Below are 20023 nucleotides of genomic sequence, written 5' to 3' on the forward strand. Positions count from 1 at the left end.
GCCTTTCTACTAAAGGCATCAGCTACTACATTGGCCTTTCCAGGCTGATACTTAATTTCACAATCATAATCCTTTACCAGTTCTAACCATCTCCTTTGTCTCATGTTCAGCTCCTTTTGGATGAAAAAGTACTTCAAGCTCTTATGATCCGTATAAATGTTACTATTTGCTCCATACAAATAGTGCCTCTATATTTTTAGTGCAAAAACTACAGTAGCCAACTCTAAATCATACATAGGTATCTCATCTCATACTCTTTCAATTGTCGAGAAGCATAGGCTATTACCCTACCCAACTGCATCAATACTGCACCAAGTCTTTGAAATTAGGCATCTGTATAAGTATCATAATCTACACCCTTATGTGGTAACACAAGAATAGAAGTTGTGGTCAATCTTCTCTTTAACTCTTGAAAACTTTCTTCATAGGCATTCAACCATATGAAAGGAGTTCTCTGTTTAGTAAGAGTTGTAAGCGACTTAGCTAACTGAGCAAATCCTGCTACAAACCACCTATAGTAGCCTACTAGCCCCAAGAAACTTCTAACCTCCTTTACTGTCTTCGGCTTCTGCCACTCTAAAATTGCTTTCACTTTACTCGGATCCACTGATATACCTCTCTTTGAAACAGTATAGCCCAAGGAGATAACTTGATCTAGCCAAAACTCACACTTAGACAATTTGGCAAACAACTTCTTCTCTCAAGCACTGTAGCACAAATCTTAAGTGTTCTTCATGCTCTTCTTCTGTCTTAGAATAAATCAGGATGTCATCAATGAACACCACTATGAATCGATCAAGACAATCCTGGAACACCTGGTTCATTAAGTCCATAAAGACTATTGGGGCATTGGTTAACCCAAAAGGCATCACCACAAACTCATAATGCCCATATCTAGTCTGGAAAGTAGTCTTGACAATATCTTGTTCTGCAACTCTTACTTGGTGATAATCCGACCTCAAATCAATCTTTGAAAACACAGCTACTTCTTTCAGCTGATCAAACAAATCATCTATGCTAGGTAATGGGACTTATTCTTCACTATCACTTTATTCAATTCTCTGTAATCTATACACATCTGTAGGGATCCATCTTTCTTTTTCACAAATTGCGACTTAAGTGATGATATTCTAAAAACTTGGAGTCAAGAGTCCAGGAAAGGTAGCTTATCTTGAATAAGCCACGCCAAAATCCAACTCATTGAGGGTGAAACATCCCCAAGTCGACATAGTTAAACTTGAAATTAATTTCAAGAAAAAAAAACACGTCGAAGGAAATCGGCCCTAAGCCGACGACCAAAGAACTCAAAAGGGACAATAAGTCTAAAATCAAAGTTTATTGTTGCATTAGATTTCCTCACACAAATCGGATTCAAAATCCCAAATCGATGAGGTTAAACTTGGAAAAATTCAAGAAAAAGCACATCGGGGAAAATTGGCTTTGAGCCAGCGATGAAAGCTAGAAAAGGACAACAAATCCGAAATCGACACTAAACGTCGCATAAAGATTTTCTTGCAAAAATCTGAAAAGCTCCTAAAGAAGTGAGCTATACACAACTTGGAGAAAATTCGGCTCCCGAAATTCAACTAGGACGAATTAAATGACTCCGCAGAAATATAACACCATAGCTCGAAAAAGAAATGGTGAAAAAGTTTTCTTTCATTAATTTAAGCTCGACTACAAATGGGTGATTAAACAGAAGAAAAAAACAAAAACAAAACAAGGAATTCTTCAGGTTGATGGAGGAGCCGGAGCTTCATCCTCGACCTATCCAGGAAGGTCGACACCCTAAGGAAGAGATGGTTTTTCAACAGGAGGACCGATGACTTCCACTCTGAGATCGTGAACCTTGGTTGGTAGCATTGTGTTCAGGAGAGTCGGATCCTCGACCTGGGGCTAGGGTTCGACCTCCTCCTTGCTTCCTTTGGCCTCTCCTTGGACCTTGCTTCTCCCTCGGACTCGTCTAAGTAAACATAGACCTCCCCCCAGGCTTCGACCCTCATCCTTTCGACTTCCTTCTGGTAAGATTGGGGAAAGAAAGAGAAGTTGATTAAAGGATGAGCTTCCCACAATTTTCAGACAAGGAAGACAGGTGTTTCCCAGGCTCCAACAATGATGGCCTCGTTTAGTTCATTGACCTGAAGCTTGAGCTGCCTAGCCTCAGCCTTAGCCTTAGCCTTGGCCTTCTAGCAACCTTCCACTTCTTGGCCTAGGTCGAGTGAAGACTTTTTGGATTTGTCTTCTCAACTCGTGGCAGCTTTCTAAGCCGAGGATAGCTCAGAGTTTAGCTTGTTGTTGGCACCCCATAGCTGTGCCAAAGTCTCTGTGACCTCTGCTGCCTTAGACTCCACCTTGGTCCGGGCAGCCTCGCTCGCTTTAAGTTCGTCAAGGAATTCCCTTTCCTTGACCTGGAAGGTCGCGACTTCCCCCCTAAGCTACTTGAGCTGAGCAACCCTAGTTTCTTTTTCCTTCTCAATAAGCTCGGCCCTAGATATAACATCTTCCTTCACCATCTCCGCAGCTTGTTATTTCTGGTGGTTCGCCTCTAAGGTGTCATTACATTCCTTGTATAGAAGTCTGCTTGCCATGGCAACCTGAAAAGAGGAGACGAGGAATCAACAAGAAACAAGAATAACCTGCAAAAAGAAAAAGGGGGTGCGTAAACTATCAATACCTTCGTCGCATAGCTACAGGTTAAAGCCAATATCTGGGAGGGAGATGAGTCTCTGACGGCCGTGAATGTTCACAGGGTGACACAATACCTGGCCACCATGGCCCCAAAGCCAATGTGGTCGGGAAGTTGGTCGATCAACCGATTGACCGCGGCTTGGACCGCTTCGTCCGTTTCCTTATTCTTTGGTTGAGACGAGCCATGTATGCTTGCCCCAGGAGCACCTACCTCGCCAGCAAGAGCAGTTTTCTTCTTGGCCAAGCCTTTGGCTGCTTCCTTCCAAAGCGCGCCAACTTACGTGGCGACCTTTTTGCCCAAGCCAATTTGCTGCTTAGATGCTTTATTTTTTCCCAAACCTCCAGTTGGTTCAGATGCCTTCTTTGCTGGCCCTTTTCGGGGCTTTGTAATGCTTTTCTCACCAACTCCTTAGTGGCAATCGCGGGCTTCTTTGTGCTTGGGTCTCCCCTAAGCTCGCCACCAACGCGCTTTGAGCCGATAATTTTCGTGGGCTGCTTTATTGTCAAGGCAATTAGAGCATTCGTAGCAGTCGCAGGGGCAGCCATTTTCTTCTTTTTTGGCTTTTTAGCCCACATATCTGCAAGGAAAAAAGGCAACATAATTAGCAATCTACTTTGCGCGGAAAGCAAGTACGAGGAAGCAACAACTTACCTTTCTCCAAAAGCGCTAAGAGATTGGCCTCGTCCCGACAGAAGTGATATGTTTTCAAGTGGGGAAGCATAAGAAGCTCGTTGACGTTGCACTGACTGTTTGGAAGATCACCGAAACACTACAGCCTCTATAAGCTTGTGGATGGAAGATAACTCTACTCGATGTTAACTATAAAAAACAAAATAGGACGATAAGTTAAAGTGTACAGCTCGAGAATAATTCTCGTACGTACACGCAAAGCCCAAACCTTACTCGCTTCCACAACAAAGACACCGGTCTCCCGGGCTTCGTAGAAAAAGAACTGGGAATCCTAGTGTGGAACTTTTTTTGGAACATTAATCAACCCATTAAAATGTACTCTCCTCATTTGAAGAGGTAGTACTTCTGGTCTTACCCTTTTTTGAGCCTCTACAGGTGGACGACCTCTTCGACGGATGGCTCGCCCAATTCAGCGATCATGTATGCAATGTACATCGCGATAATGATCACGTAAAAGTTGGTCGTTAGTTGAAGAGGAACAATGTCAAATCGCCTTTGTATGTTGTCAATGAACAAATGTAGGGGAATGGATACCTTGCACCTAAGAAGAGTCTTGAAGGTAGCTACCCATCCAAGTGGGGGGTTTTTTCGAGAATATTCCCTCGGAACCATCAAGTTAAGCTGCGGCGCATAGACCGCCCTTATGCATTCGAGGTCCCCGAGGATAATCGAGGATTGTGGTTCTCTTCGTAGCCTATGGACTGGAGACGGTGGAGATTAGGCTAGTTGCATTGAAGCACGATCAGACAAGCCTGCAATGTCTTGGTCTGAGCTTCGAGTGACAAATTCCTTAGAAACCTCGGGGAACACATCCCCAAGGGCTACCAAGCCTACTGGTGAGTCGAACATTTGATTTATTATACAACTGCTAGACGATGACATGGTTGTAACTCGACTCTGGGTACCTAAAAAAAGAAGCAAACATGTGTTAGAGCTCAAAAAATCGATGACCATTCCACACTCGCTTCTATTTCAGGCACTCAAGATAGCTTGCACAATGCGGCGAAAATTTATGACCAACATGAGATTGCCAAAGACGCACGCAAAAAACCCTACTAAAACCTTAGCACATCCAATATGGCCACTATAGTAGCCACCCTTGGAAGCAAAACAAAAAACAAAAAAAAAACAAAAAAAACAAAAAAAAAGAAAAAAGAAAAAATCAAAGAAACAAAGAAACAAAAGAGAATAAAGGAGAGAAGCCTTACCAGAATGGAGAAAGTGCTAGGAACTCGTAAGAAAGATCACCGCGACAACGCAAGAGCAACAGCGAAGAGCAGCAAAAGAGTCAGAATAACTTTCGGAGTGACTATTCTGAGGTTTTTTGCCACCTTTTATAGTGGTTTGCATAGGAGATGAAAAGGCAAGGTTTAATCGTGGTCTTCGACTTAAAGTCGATCCTTACCCTTCATTTGTTGAGCAATCTCGGCCCTTAGACATGGCCACGTGTCAACCATCCATAGGGAATGACGAACCGTCAAATTGTAGTAATGATAACTGTCACCGCACGTCGCCTCGACTTAGCCCATTAACAGTTGTCGTCGCCCACGCGTAATGAAACGTAACTGACAAAAGCTACTGCATTTAATGCAACACGACACACGAAAATTACCTTTATAACCTGACTTTTCATATTCTGACTTTTGACAAATACCATGGGAGATCCAAGTGTGAAGTATGTTAGCCAAGCATAAAGTCGACCATGGGAGCCCGTTCGGGCATGCACTCAGAGATACGTTGTTAAAGCCGAGCTTGGCATCAAATGGAGCAAATAGTCTTCGAAGCCCGAAGCGAGCATTGAACACTAGGGGACAGATGTTGTGTATGGTTTTTTCGCCAAGCTTGGGCCAACGCGAGGACATAGCTCAACCTAGAATGAGCTCGGCAACAATGATTGATCGACCCAGCATAAGCTCGTCGAGCCGAAGCTCGACCTAGCACAAGCTAGTTGCGGATAGTTCGAGAAATCATTCAATCAACCTCTAGATTATTTTAGATCTCAGATACTATAGGAATGATTAGATCAACCATGATCACTGAGTAATCACAGCACCCAATCGTGAGAATATCATAATTGCGATTCAGATCAATTGTAATCCCCTCAAGTTCACTTTTTTCTTTGTATCAATCTTGTATATAAACCCCCTCAAACGATGAGGAAGGGGTTACGAATTTCACACAAGAACTATATTGTAAGCTCTCACAGCACATACAAAAATAGTGGACGTAGGCTTCAGAGTTTAACCTTGCCGAACCACTTTAAAACTCTCATTCTCTTTATTTTATTGCATTCTTTTACATACATTGCTGATTATTTTTAATCATGCACATATCAGTTTTGATCCCAACAAAGTCGATTGGATCTCGCTAGTTGGTGCAGATTTCTGTATCAACAATATCCAAACTTAATTTATTTCTTTCTCTCACTAGTATTCAATCATTCTCTTCTATGAATTGTCTTCTTATTTTTTTAAATACCGACCAAGATTCCTAAAGTGAGGAAACTACTAAAAAATAAAAATTTTCAAAATCTCAATGTCAAAAATTCAATTGAAACAATGTCTTTATGGATTTTCACATTGAAGATTCCTAGTTCGAATTAAAAAAAATAAAAAAAACCTATGACGTCCTATCTTAAGAATTTTCTTATTATATTTGACTTACTCTTATTATTTATGTTGGAAATAACATAGAATAACATATATCCTAAAGTAATTCCAAGATCATAGTCACCATTGCAATCACATTTGTATATAAATGAACTACAATGAATTAACATAGCATAAATACCTTTTTTCCTTATCTCTGAAGCAACAAAGTTAATCTGGAAGAAAACCACGAAGTGTATTTCTGTTTTCCAAATTCTAGAGAGAGAGAGCATATTTTTTTTGAGAGTGACAGTGAGTAACCCATTCTAATAAGAAAAGTTTTCCTTTTATATGGAAGCGGTTCGTGAGAAACTGCCAAGGTTCGTGAGAAACTGCCTTTGGCAGTTTCCACTTCTCACGACCCTTTATCATGGGTGGAATTATTTTAAACGAGTTTAAAATGGTCGAGAGGAAAGAATTACAGATCAGTAAAGTGCATATTGATGACAATCTCGCTGATCCACTGACGAAGCCTCTGTCGCAGCAGAAGCATGAAAAACATTTAAGGTCATTCGGTATTAAATACATGAATGATTGGCTATAGTGCAAGTGCGAGATTGTTAGAGTAGGCGCCCTAAAGCTAATCAATTATTGTAAGATTGGCTTTGTAATAAATGTTTATTTATTAATAAAAGGCATATTCTTCTATATCGTATAAATCATAGTTATATGTAATGATATATGTCCTTACGATGGTAGAATCATGACGAGGGTATCAAGTGTTTCAAATCTTGATAGTGAGAACCCTATGATCACATATGGTAGCCATTCTAGAAACGTTCGTAGCCCCAATATTATTCTGACCGAGGACACAGATAATACAGTAAGGTTATCAAAGCGTTGAATGACCCTATCGAAAGGCAGTGACTGATCTCACTTTTCAAGGTTGTTTATCGACAACCTGGTGCATGTAAGTAAATGGTCCCATCTACGCAGCGGAAACAAAAATATAATATAAGGATCATTTACATGAGCCAAGATCAAGGGTATAATTTTTACAATTTATATTAAAGTAAAATCTGCACAAAAGGTTATTCATGAGTTTAAAATCATACTCACATTTGGAGGCTCCACCACGTTTGTCTTTGAATATTTTGCTACTGACCCAAGCGTAGGATCGAACCCACATAGTCCACACGAAGACAATCACAAAAGAACCAAAGAGGGATTTGCTAGATCCTCTTTGGCTTTAAGATTAAGAAGAAAGGAAATCAAATTGAATTGATTTTTAGGCAAATAGTGTTTCTACCATGGGGGAGAATAAGAGGGGCTACTGTGTGTTTTTATTTTAAAGAAAAAAATCAATTTTTTTTCAATTAAAACACACTTTTCTTTTATAGTAAATCAAGTTGCCCTATTCCCATATGGAATAGGCTTGGGCTCCAACCCAAACACCCCATGTTACCAAACACTCCCAATTTGATATTTTATTTTCCATCATTATCTCAATTAAAATCAATTAATATATATTAACATTTAATAATAATGATAATATATTTAAATATGTGCGAACACATATTTAAACATAATTTCACTTATTTAATTTTTCTAACAAATTAAATAAAGGCTACGACCTCAGCAAATTTAATTGCACTATGAAATTACCAAAATACCCTTTCGCCCTTCTCTCTTCTTGGCTCTTAAATTATCTTTTATGTGTGTGAGCCATAGGCTTCTCATCATACCGGCAGTGTATAGTATCGCGATTAACACCAATTAATTGTCTCACTAATACACAGACCAAGATTGGACCCTAGCAAGGCATCATGGCCACCCGATAGATTCGGATTCAGCAAAATAGCTACCTGTCAACGATATGGTTACCGTGCAATTCGATCCTTTCATCATCCGTTATCTCGACGAGACGAAGGCATAGAAATAGTGTCAACCTTCGGTTACTCTCGATATTATGTATTCAGTTTATGGACCAATGACCTGTATTATAAACTAGATAGAGCAACAACTCAATCCCAATGTGGCCACAGTTTTAATGTCATTGCATATACTGAATTGCGCCATGAGATAACTTCTCCGTACCCGGGAGTGTTTAATCCTCTGTCAATCCACCATAGTCTTGATACACTCCTTGATGCAGCCAATCACGACCGTATTGACATCTCTGAAAAGAAATGCGTTAGGCTAGTGTCAAACTACACCAATCGATGCACAAGGCGCTTCAGTGATCTCAAGTCTAAGGATTACATGCACCACCATTCGTTAGAGGATTTGTTCCACAGACACTAGGGTTACCATCCATATGGAATCCTCTGGTGGGTCAGTCCAATGAACTTGATGCGGTGTATTCGCCTACAGCAAGCACCCATGTGTTGCACCAGGTTGTCACCAAACAATCTTGACAAGTGAGATCAGCCACTACCTTTCGACAGGGTCGTTCAACACTATGATAGCCTTACCGTATTATCTGTGCCCTTACTTCAGAATAATACTAGGGCTGCGGATGTTTCTAGAATGGCCACCTTATGTGCTTAGGGTTCTCATTATCAAGATTTGAAACACTTGATACCCTTATCACGGTTCTACCATTCTAAGGACATATATCAATACATATTGCAATAATAATGATTTACGCGATATAGAATAAAATGTCTTTTATTGATTAATGAACATTATTACAAAGAGTCAATTCTACAATAATTGATATGCTCTAGGGCATCTACTCTAATAGTGCAACGCATGGGTGCTTGCTAGAAGCAAGTTCACTGGACAAACCCACCAGAGAATTCCATATGGATGGTAACCCTAGTGTCTATGGAATAAATCCTCTAACGGATGGTGGAGCATGTGATCCTTAGACTTGAGATCACCGGAGTGCCTTATGCACCAATCGGTGTAGTTTGACAGTAGCCCAACATAGTTCTATTCAAAGCTATCAATATGGTAGTGATTGGCTACATTGAGAAGTGTATCGAGACTATTGTGGATCGACAAGGATTCATCACTCCTGGGTACGGGAGAAGTTATCTCACTGGGTAAGTTAGTAAATGGCAATGATACAAAATCTGTGGCCACAGTGGGATTGAGTTGATGCTCAATCCAATTCATTATTCCGGTCATTGTTCCATTAACTGAATACAAACATGTTGAGGATATCTAAAGTTGACACTATTTCTGTACCTCAGTCTCGATGAGATAACAGATGATGAAAGGATTGGATTGCACGGTAGCCATACCGTTGACAAGCTGCGGTTTCACTGAATCTGAATCTATCGAGTGGCCATGATGCCTTACTAGGGGCCAATCTTGGTATGTGTGTAGTGAGACGATTAATTGGTGTTAATCACGATACTACACATTGTCGATATAATGAGGAGCATACGGGTCACACACTTAGAAGATGATTTAAGAATCAATTTGTGAGAAGTGTATTTTCGTCTTTTAGGATGAAAGGGTATTTTAGTAATCTCATAGTGCAATTAAATTTGCTAAGGTTGTTGCCTATATTTAATTAAATTAGTGAGATTATATTTAAATATATCTCTGTATATATTTAAATGAATTATTAGTATTAATTAAATGTTACTATATTATTATATATTAATTGATTTTAATTATAATAATAATTAATTAATTAAAATACCATAAATGGGGTGTTTGGTTGCAAGGGTGAACTAGGGTTGGAGCCCATGGCTATTCCTAAGTGGAATAGGGTTTTATTTGTTACACTATATAAGTGCAACTTAAAATTAAAACATGAAGGGGAATTCATTCATTCAATAAAATTAAAAAACCCTAGCCACCCTTTTTACTCTCTCTCTCATGTTTCACTCTTGAATGAAAAAGAAAAATTTTCTTGTTCTTCTTTCTTGATTCTTGAAGCCCGTTGATTGTTCTAGCAAAATAGTCAAGGGTTCTGCAGATTGTCTTCGTGTCGATTTCCATGAGTGCGATCCTACTTTGGATCGATTGGTGAAGAATCATGTGAATAGTGTCTAGTGAACAGTGTTGATGAATAGTAGCGATGAACAGTGCTGTGAACAGTGTTCGTGAGCGTAATCAGAGATATTCAGAGGAGCCTCCAAACGTGTGTAAGCATTCTGAATCCTTGTATGGATTTATCATATTGTTGTAATGCAAAACTTGTAAACATTATAACCTGTACCCAAATTTGGAATTAAAGCATATGATCAGTTTTTATTTGTTTTAAAACTGTTTTTTTCTGTTGCATAAACTCGATCACGTGCTAACACTTCATTCATTGATATTCTCAATTTATCAGATACTCAAAAAAATTTATGGAAGTTTTTTATAACTTCCATAAAATATCTTGTCCTGATAAATCTTGATTTAGTTATAATGTTTCACATGTTTCTTTTTCTCAATATTTATTCTTCTTAGTTCAAATCTGATAAGACTAGTACTTTGTCTCTAATGTAGTTATGCATGAGCATGTGCTCTTTTAACGATAGTTGATGAAGACAAAGTAGGAAGAGCATTAGCAAAGATTTTTAACTATTATTTCTTACAAAGTATGAAGGCACAACAAGTCGGTCCATGGGATCTACCTGTTGGAACAATTGATATGACAACATTACAGTCAAGAGAAATATGGTATGGTGTTACATATGCAGTTGTTGTAACGAAGATCTATGGAGATTTGGTCGATATGGGATTTCAAATTGCCATTAAAATCTATGAACCAGCATGGTCTGAAAATGGACTTAGGTAAGATCCCCCTAAGGTTATTAAATGGTGTTATCTTATAGCTTTGTTAATAGGCTGTTAACTAAGCTATGAGTATGTGTTTTTTAGTTCTAAATCTATCTCAAATCTGTATAGATTTCAATGCAGCATCTGTTTTGTCAGTTCATTTAATTTTTTGGGTGGATGTGTCATTTAACCATTTTCTAGTAGATTATTGATGCTGTGAAACTTTGGACAAAACTTTGGTAGTTATAATGTTTAACAGATAATATTTTTTCTTTTTAGGCGATAGTGAGGAGGAGAAGAATAACATAGGTAGATAATATAGGATTCTATATAAAGAGATAGAGAGAAATCAATAGGTTAAGAGGAGAAATAAAGAAAGGGATACCAAGGACTCAAATACTCCATCCTAAAATGTAGAAGATTAGGACTAAATTAAATACCGTTTTCATCCTCCCTTTATGTCCTACATCGTGAGGTTATAGCCTTTAGGATAATTTTCTGCTAGTTACAATTTGAACCTTTACAATTAGCATAATTTACACTGATAATTATCTACTCTAAAACTATTTGTTCCTTCTAAGAACTTGGAATTGGAGTGGCAAGAGAGGGTAGTAAGGCTATCAAAGTATGCCAAGGAAAGGCTAGATAGACAGGAGAAGCAACTTAATTGTTGAGTATCCTGGGAGAATATGACAGCAAGATAATAGAGAGAAAGAATACTTTGTATTTTTTATACTATTTCATGTACAATGTGTCACAATTTATACAAGTGTAGAAGTAACATGAAAGGAAAGTAAATAATATAAATAAATACATGATCAATATATAGAAGGTAAATAACATGATTTCAGCTAACCATATTTGGACCATATCAATTATCTCCACTAATTGTGCGTTCATTAATATTGGATTGTCAACATTCCCCCTTAAGCTCACGGTTTATAGATGCCATAAACTCCAAGCTTGCGTAATAAATATTAATGCTATCTCTGACATAATGGTTTTGTGAAGATATATGCTGGCTGATCTGTGGTTTAGATATGTTCTGTTTTAATTATACCTTCTTATATTTTATCTCTGACAAAGTGGCAGTCAATCTCTATGTGCTTCATTCTTTCATAAAAAACTAGATTGGCTGCAATGTCATTTGCTGCCTTGTTGTCACAATACAATCTTACCAGTGTTTCCACTTGTATGTTTAAATCCTTTAATAAACCAAGAATCCATGTGATTTCACAAGTGGTTTTGGCCATGGCTCCATATTATACTTTTGTTGATGATAGCAACACTATAGTTTGCTTCTTTGTCTTCCATGAGAGAAGAGATTCTCCAAGCTTAATATAGAATCCAGTAAGGGATCTTCTTGTCCTTGGACACGAGCCCCAATCTGAGTCACAGTATTATGTGATGCTTAAGTCTCATTTTCTTAGTAAGATAAGTCCTAACCCTAGACAACCCTTTAGATATTTAAGCACCTTAATTACTATGTCCATGTGGTATTATTTCGGGGCATGCATGAATTGGCTGAGAATTTGTATAGCGTAGCTAATGTCTGGTCGAGTCATTGTCAAATATATAAGTCTTCTAACGAGCTGCTGATAGCTAGAGTTATCTTCTAACAAGGAACCTATCTTAGAAGTTTTATTCTTTTCATCGTATTCTTGTTTGGTTTGCTTGACATTCTGTTCTATAGGAATGATGCTTGGTTTGCATGCTGTTAGCCTTAAATCTGATATGAGTTCAAGTACATACTTTCATTGGCTGAAAGATATTCCTTCTGAGGAAAGAACAATTTTGATTCCCAAGAAATACTTTGGTGCCCTTAGATCATTGATGTGGAAAGTCTTCTATAGATACTCTTTCAGTTCTTTGATTGCACTCTCATCATTTCCTGTGATAAGAATGTCATCAACATAGACAATAAGACTGAGGAAAGACTCACCCTGATGTCTAGAGAATAGGGTGTAATCATGTTTGGATTGACAGAATCCAATAGCTGTGAAAGATTCTGTAAACTTTGCATTCCACTGTCAAGATGCTTGTTTCAACCCATATAAAGATTTTCACAATTAACATACAAGATTCTCCCCCTAATTGCAAACACTCGATGGAAGATCCATATAAATCTCCTCATCGAGATCCCAAGGAGGAAGGCATTTGGACATCCATCTGATGTAGTTGCCAATCATGATGAGAGACAACAGAGAGAAAAGTTCGAACGGTAACATGTTTGGCTATTGGGGAGAAGGTTTTTTGATAATCGGAACCTACCTCTTAGGTGAAACCTTTAGCAACAAGGTGAGCTTTATACCTTTCAATGGATCCATCAGCACGATGCTTGATTTTGTAGATCTACTTGCAACCAATCGGTTTTTGATGTGAAGGAAGAGGAACCAGATCCTAAGTATTATCACTGACAAGAGCATTAAGTTTTGCTTCCATGGCCTGATGCCAATAATGATATTGGATGGCGTCAAGGAAGGAGGAAGGTTCTCGATCATTGGAAATATTGCTCATAATGATCTGTGACCAAGAGATAAGTGATCAAAACTGACATAATTAGAGATAGGATAAGGGAAACCTTCCACATTAGAACAAATGTAGTCAGTCATCCATATAGGAGGCCAGGAAACTCAGGAGGATTGTCATAGTGGAACAATGTCTGGTGATGGTATATGGGAAACAACATTTGGAGAATCAACCAGAGGAGGAACTACAGTAGACAGATTTGTGGTGATCAAAGATTATGAAAGATCATTAGAGACTGCAGATTCAGTATGCTAATTTATTAAAGACTGTGGAGTGTCATAATGAGTATAAGCAAGTGAAATGGGAATGAGTGTGATATGAGTCTTTGTTGGTAACCAATGATTAAATGACGTAGGTTATGATGAAGTGGAGGAAGGCTCACTGTTTGAGAAGGGAAAGCTATCCTCATGAAAGAGTACATCTCTACTAACAAAAAACTTGTTATGTTGGGGATCATTGATGCGTGTTTGCTACAACATGAAATATGTGGCAAGTATACTAGTCGCACAAGTAATAGAGTGATGAGTGAGTATCGTTCCCACGAGGATTGTTGCTAAGCACTAAGTTTACTATCGTTTTCTAGTTGAAGTAATCGAATTCTTTTGGATTTAAGGGAGTAATTTAAACTAAAACTAAAACAAAATTTTACTAAAATAAAATTAAACTATGAAAGCAAGTTTTAAAATGGGATAAAATCAATTCAAACAAACAGGTAGGGTTTTGACTTCATTCGGACTCTATAGGTTAAACCTAAAGAATTAAACTAAAATCATAGTCACATGCATTGATTGTAAATCGAACTCTCTAAGGTGTCCAACATACCTTCTCAGGCTATGTTTTCCTACTCTTCCCTATTAACCTTCCGCACCCAACAAATTGAAAGTTAATAAATCTAAGCTCATTAAGCACAAGAATCCTAGATTGATTTCATTGGTTCTTGAATCTATCTCTAGCATCCAATAATACAATGGTGATTACCCAAGAAGCTTAACATGAATTATCTCTCAATCTCATCATGTTCATCACATAAAAACAATAAATACAGAATAATCACACAATCAAAGCAAAATCATATGAAATTAATAATCATCAACTTTCTAACCCATTAGAATCCGAACTACATCAAAACCCTAACCCTAAAAAGGTTAGTTCATGGCTAAATCAATAAAACAATTGAAAGAAACTGAAAACTCCAAGTTCAACATCATGGAAACAAGAGAAAAGGAAAAGAATCTCCCCAATTGATGAATCCACTGGTTTCACCTCGAATCTTCCACTTTGTTTAATCCAAATTCATTCAAAAACGAATCTAAGAAAAATGTAAAACTGCTCTCTATCTCTTCACGAACGCCCTAAACAAAAAGACTAAGTCCCTCTTTTATATCTCGCCTAAAATCTTGAAACCCAGCCTAAAAACGAAACTATACGTTTTACAAAAACTGCAGTACGTAGACTTCGCCGCGGCGAAGAAGGAATCTCGCCGCGGTGACAAAGGAGCTGAATCTGGTGCGTCACTGGTCCATTTCGCCGCGACGAAGCTTCCTAAAGAATTCTAAAATTCTAGAATTGCCCTCCGCTTGCTTCTGAGTCCAAAAACTCCAAATTTGCCTTTATTCGCTCAAAATTTCCATTTTAACCTGAAACACAAAATGTAAGGAATTAAGTAGCAATTCAGGCAAAAATAGACTAAGAAGTATCTAAAATCTGGCCTAAAAGCTTGAATAAACTAGCATAATCCTCGAATTATCAATCATATAAACGATACCCTTTCTGTAGCATGGGATATACCATGAAAATACATTTTCTAGCATGAGGAGCAAACCTGTCATGGGGCCCCATAGTGGTGGAATAACAAAGGTAACCAAAAACTCATAAGTGAGTCTTGTTAGGTTTCTAACCAAACAACAATGCAAAAGGAGTTTTACCTCTAATAACCTGTGAAGGCATGCAATTAATGAGATAGGTGGCAATAATCACACATTCGCCCCAAAAGGTGGCTGGTATTTGGGCTTTGTTTTTTAGAGCTCCAGCAACCTCTAAGAGGTGATGGTGTTTCTGTTCAACAATCCCATTTTGTTGAGGGGTATAAGTATAAGAACTCTTGTTAAGAATCCCATGGGAAAGGAAAAGAAAGGAACACTGTTTGTTGAAAAAAAATCTAAAGCATTATCAGTTCTAACCCTTTGAACCCGTTTGAGGAATTGTGTTTGGACCATGGAAAGGAAATTGAGGATGTGGGAAAAGGCTTGGCCTTTGTTTTGCATAAGAAAGATCCAAGTCCCGTGGGAGAAATCATCGATGATGGTTAGGAAGAAACGAGAGCCATCATGATTGGGAACGGAATATGGTCCTTTGATATCAAGATGGATAAGGGGAAAAGGGGTATTTGTGGATGATATGCTTATGGGAAATCAAATTTTGGGTTGTTTAGCAATTGGACAAATTTTACAATTTAAACGAGGGATGGAAGCACTATGACCCAATCTTTGATGAGAAATGATAGAATTATTATTGATATTGGCATTACAATAATTTACTTTATTCTTTCTAGAGAGAACAAAAAATGAAAAGGGCTCCCAGTAGTATAAGCCATGATGGGCTTTACCCAAGCCCATTTGTTTGCCAGTTGAAGGCTCCTAAAAGGTACACATATTAGGAAGGAATTATAATGTGCAACTATTATTAGTGCAGAATTTTGACATAGATATGAGGTTAAAAGTGAAACTAGGGACAAAAAGGACATTTCTAAGGGTTATGATGTTACTGAGTTTGACTGTTCCTATATGGGTTCCAAAGGCGATATTACCATTAGGCATCCTAACAGAAATGGTTGTAGTGGGTTTTGTGTGTGTCTAGAAATATTTAGGATCGCAAATTATGTGATCATTAGCCCTTGAATCAATAATACATAAATCACGGGATATTGAATTGTTGAAACAGAAAGAAATACCTGCATAACTAGTAGAAGTGTTGGCGTTTGGTAGTTGATTTAGCATGTTGATGAGATGGCTAATTAGTTCAGGTTTGATCAGATTTGATTGAGCATCAAATCCCGTGGATGTGGTCATAGTCACACTATTTGTTGTTGCATTACCATTTTTAGGACAGCCATGTAATTTCTAGCAGGTGTCCCGATTGTGATTCCTTCTCTTACAATAGTCACAGTATATTTTCTTACTAGATTGGGATGATCTTCAGCCATTGAATCCATATTGGAAATTCCCCAAATATGGATCCCTAGATGGATTGCCATTGTGTTGATTGTTGACCCCGTTGATCGCGTTGACCATGTTGACTGTTTTCTGGCCATTGGATTGTTTGGGCTGATCCTAGCCGTTGATCCCTTGATATAAAAGGGTATCTTTCTCATTAGAAAACCTTACCCTTTTTTGCTCTCTCCATTCTCGGCGACAAAGGCCAGGGAATTACCTTGGCTTGGTGATTCCATGGAGGCTGATCGCTGGCTCTCATCTTGAATGGCAATCTGGTATAGCTGACGAAAAGATGGAGGGGATGTCTTGGCAAGCATCTGAGTTCTAAAGGAGAGAAAGCTCTCATTCAAGACGAGAAGAAAATGGATCAACCGTTCTTGGTCTTTGATCCTCCGAAACTGTTCTAAGGTTTCTAGTAGGCCTTGCAATGGTTTTGTGACGGCTCAACTCATTCCAAATGGTCAACAATTGGTTGTAATACATGGTGACTGTGTTATTGTTCTATTTGATTTTGGAAAGGCTTAGCTGAAGAGTGAAGATCTTTGCTAGATCAAACTACCTATACATCTCATTTATAAATCACCATAGTTCTTCGACAATTTTTGTTGGTGGTAAGCCGGTGGCAACCTCTGGGTCAGGGAGTTCCTGATCCATGAATGGACCAACATATTACATCTTGTCCAACGTTTGTGAAGATGAGCTTCGACCATTGGTTCTACAGTGCCATTGATGAAGTCGTCTTTGTCTTTGGTATCAACGCCCGACAAAAATCGTGAGCCCACGTCATGAAGTTTTCTGATTTGATGAGGACTTGTTCCAAAACAAGTTCTTGCCCATCTGACGGTGAGGAGAAGAAAGCATCGCAGGCTCCAGCTGGTGATGTTGTGGCTGGACAAGCTGGAATTGGAAGGGGTTGTGGGTTCGGCCTAAAACCTATATAGCCGAATGCAAATTGGTTTGGGGTCGGTTTGGTTGGATTGATGAGTTCGGGCTTGTGGGCTGATTTGGCTATTTTGATTGTGTTGTGTGTTTGGGTTGAATTAGATGTTGGGTTCTGTTTGGTTGTTTAGGCCTATTTGTGTGTTGAGGCCTATTTGGGTTATTGGGTCAATATGTGTCTTTGGGCTGGATTGGGTGTTTGGTGGAATGTGGGTTGAGTCGAGGCCCATGTTTGGTGTATTGGGTTTCATTTGTTTGTTTTGGTAGAGAAAAAAAAATTAACCTAAGTGTTTTGTTTTGCAAGTGAAGCAATAATAGAGAGTAGGGTTTGAGAAGCAGGGGAGGGAAGCAAGGGAAAGCTTTGCTAGAAAACCTGGCTCTAATACCATGTAAGAACCTAGAATCGAAGTGGCAAGAAAAGGTAGTAAGGCTACCGAAGTATGCCAAGGAGAGGCTGGATAGGCAAGAGAAGCAACTTAGTTCCTGAGTATGTCAGGAGAATGAGACAACAAGATAATAGAGAGAAAGAATACTTTGTATTTCAGATACTATTTGATGTAAAATGTGTCACAATTTATACAAGTGTAGATGTAACATGTAAGGAAAGCAAATAATGTAAATAAATACATGATCAATATACAAAAGGTAAATAACATGATTTCAGCTAACCATATTTGGACCATATCAATTATCTCCACTAATTGTGTGATGAGAATGTAAAATGTCATATTTACCCCCCTTAATGTCGAGTCTTTTATACTTATTTGTTGCCTAAATGTACTCATTATTATTTTATTTTGATTTAGGATGCAAATGGAGGCGTTAAATGCAAAACGGAACTAATTAGGTGAATTTGGATAGTTTCAACATCACTTCGTAATCTGAGCATAACTCTCTCATCCGAGCTCCGATTGAGATGATTCAAAATGCTGTGGAACACTGAGAAAGAGATATACAACTTGAATGTTTTGAGTTTGGAGACATATTCACTGCATCAATGTTGGAATTGGGCTTCAATTTGATGCACCTGCACTGCTGACGTTCTGGAACATTCTACCTTGTCATGCAATTCAAATAGGCAAATTTTTACAGGAAGTTTTAAAGACCTGTTGAACGCAAATTACAGCTGGAAACACCACTTTCCTATTTTATTTTAGGACTTTATTTTATTTTCAATTAATCAGAATCGGAATAGGATAAATGTTATTTTAGGATATTAGAATATTTTTAAGAGATTTAGTAGAATTAAAAGATTTGAATGGGATATGTTTAAAAGGAGAGAGAGATCAGATTGGAGAAGATCACACATGCCTCTCTTTTCTCTCTGCTGGAATTCGTTTTCTTTTGAGTTTTTCATAGCCATGAGCGGCTAAACTTTCATAACTTGGTCGAAGGAAACGGAGACCTCGGAATCAATAAAATTGTGAGATCTATCTGTTTTTTAGTGTTCAATTTATGTTTTGAGTATTGGATGTTCTTCTATGCATATTGTCATGATTGTTGCGTTTAATTACTAGGAGGCCTACTAGTTTATTATTTGTTGCAATCTATTACTAAGTTAGTATCAAATCCGTAATTGTTTGATCCCTTTAACTTGTGAAGCAATTAGGGTTTAAGAATTTGCTGCGTTAGGAATTATTAAGTCTTAAGAAGAACATTCAACTAAATTAAATACAACCGCTTGAGTTTGTATTGTTTAGCTTCATCGATCTCTCTAGTTCTTAAGGCTGCCACTAGATTAAATCTTTAGCGCTTGTCTAAGGTTGTTTAGTAGTAAGATTAATTAGATCGCTTGTTTCCTAATTAACTACAACTAAGGAGAGATAGGAAATAGTTCCAACGGTGAATACTCAGAATAAGAATTGATTTATTTTTGCATCAATGATCAGTTGTAAGATTCCGATGGTGGATGTTGACTTAGACCAAGTTTCGTTATTTTGATTGATTTCGGTAATTTAGGTTGAATTTCTTTTCTTGAAATTGTTTCTGTTTTTACTCAACCCCCCACCCCCAGCCTTGTTCACGTAACATTAAACTCGGCTAGACACTCTCCGTGGGAACGATCCTTACTCACACTACTATGTGTATTTTAGAGTTTTAATTCTGGGTGCCTACGATAGCACGCCAGATTTTGGCACCGTTGCCAGGGAGTAATTCTAGTTGATTTTTTGTTTTGTTTTTGTGATTCTTATTTCGTTCTTATTGTTTTATTTTATTTTATTTTTATTTTGCAGAAAAAACGAAGAAGAAAAGAAAAAAAAAAAACTGTGAACAGTATTACTATTCTGGATGAATAGTAGTACTATTCATAAGAAAAATTTTGGTTGAATTAGGAGTGCTGCGAGTACCCGTTTCGAAGAAAACAAAATTTTGAGCAAGACTAGAAAATCTAGCCCCACCCTCTTGAGGCCAAAAACATCGTTTTGATAGGGGTTTTGGCATTTTTGTGTTTCTGGTCATTAAAAAAAAAAAAAAATATATATATATATATATTAATTTTTTTAATTTTCCAGTTAGTCGGTTTTCATTATTTGTCATTTATTCTAATTCTTTTATGAGGTTTTTTGTTGTATGACCAGGTCCTCTCATCTTGGTGATTTAACATTTGACCTAGAATTAGAGAGCACTTTGTGCAGGTTAAGGAAGGA

Source organism: Pistacia vera, unplaced genomic scaffold, assembly GCF_008641045.1.
Source record: "Pistacia vera cultivar Batoury unplaced genomic scaffold, PisVer_v2 Contig848, whole genome shotgun sequence".
Lineage (NCBI taxonomy): Eukaryota > Viridiplantae > Streptophyta > Magnoliopsida > Sapindales > Anacardiaceae > Pistacia > Pistacia vera.